Raw genomic sequence first — 2,039 nt, forward strand, 5'->3', positions numbered from 1 at the left:
TTTTTTTTTGTTCAGTGAAGGCTTTCATAGTCGAAAAGGTCAAAGAAAAACTCTCCTCTTTTATATGGTTGGAGGTTCACTTATATAGAAATCTTTACACGTGCTATTCAAGAAAATATTACAATAATTATTACAGAGATTGTCTTTTATAACTAGTACCAATAATTCCTATATCTATGGTCTTTTATATTGCAATAATTATTTTTCATAACCAATACTAATCAAATCATATATCTATGGTATTTTATATTGTAATAATTATATATTATTCGGTAATTATCTCCCTGACATATTGATTTTTTAATATTAGCCTTCATGCTTTATGTTATCACCACATGTTCTCTCTCTTTCTCTTCTCTTTTTAAAGTTTATCAAAATATGGTTCAAAAATTAAGTAGCAATAACTATCACATGTTGAGAATACATATTAGGATACTTTTGTCTAATATTGAAAATGTTTAAAGTAAAATTGATATAATCAAATGGTTTAAAACTTAAATGATAATAAAGTCCTACATTTGAGGTAAATTTGAGGTCTTTTTTTCATTAAATTCGCTCCCATGAAGGTTTTCAATCGATAATAATTAGTATATACTAGTTATTTTACTTGAAGTGAAAATTTTATTTTTCAGGAAAAAAATAATATACAAGCTTTTCCAATATATTTTTGGAAATAAAAAATATAAAATTTAATGCATGCATCTAATTAAATAAATCAAGAATTACATATGTCAATAAATAAATAAAAATTTGTTAATGATAAATAAAGACTAAACTGGAAAAATTAAAAGAAAGATATAGATTAAAATATTTGATCTCTTAACATAGATCATGTATCCAGTTATGTTTAATAATTTTATTTCTTAAAATAATATTTTATTTAATCAAATGATTATTCATGCCAATAAAAATATAAAAAAATTCATTAATAATAACAAAAGACTGAACTAGAAAAGTAAAGAGATATAGATTAAGATATTTGATCTCGCAACACTAGTCATGTACCTAGTTGTATATAATAATTTTGTTGCTTAGAATAAATTTTATATTTAATCAAATAATAAGATAATTTTCCTTCCTATGTCACATGTTGCTACTTAATTTTTGACCCATATTTTTATAAATTTTAAAAAGAGAGAGAGAGAGAAAGAAAGAACATATGGCGATAACATACAACATCAGGGATAATATTAATAAAGAAATATATTTAGGAGATAATTACTAAATCATATATAATTACTGCAATATAAAATATCATAGATATAGGATTTGATTCGTGCTAGTTATGAAAAATAATTACTATAATATAAAATACCATATATATAGGATTTGTTAGTGTTAATTATAGAAAATAATCTCTGCAATAATTATTGTAATATTTTCTTGAATAGCATGTGTAGAGATTTTCTATATAACTGAATCTCTAGCCATATTACAAAAGGGGGAGGAGCAATTTTAAGACAAAAAAATTAGGGATAACCACAAAACCCTAAACATATCCTTTTTAAGCTAGTCGGCTACCCACTTTCCTAGGGCCAAAAAGAAGTCGCCACTGACTTCCCCTCTTAACCGTTCCACCATCGCCCTCTCTCCTCTAAAATGCAATAACCCCCTTCTCTGTTAGTCCCCCATCTCCATTCTTCCTTTGCAAAACCAGAGAACCCCGTTAAAGCCATAACCCATTTCTCCTTTTACCCATAACCAACCACCTTCCCCGATTTCCTCATCTCACTTTTCTCGACAGCTCACTCATTTTTATTTCCTTCTGACAAGAATAAGAGAGAGAGAGAGATAGCACCCAAAAGCAGTCCCCCTTTTAGCCATTCTCCTCTCTCAGCCATTTCTTATCCTACACCCAAAACAACCCTTTCTTTCAACATAGCTCCAGACAGGCCTCCACCAAGCCCCACAACAGCAGCAACCATCTTTTCTCAATAAAGACAAGGCGAATGACACGACGAAAAGATTAGTGTCTTCTCCCAAGTGCAGGAGTGTCGAAGTAATAAATAACCCGGCAAGACCGGGGTCGAGCCACAGGG

This window comes from Populus euphratica, unplaced genomic scaffold, assembly GCF_000495115.2.
Source record: "Populus euphratica unplaced genomic scaffold, PopEup_1.0 scaffold25.1, whole genome shotgun sequence".
In the NCBI taxonomy this organism is placed as follows: Eukaryota; Viridiplantae; Streptophyta; class Magnoliopsida; order Malpighiales; family Salicaceae; genus Populus; species Populus euphratica.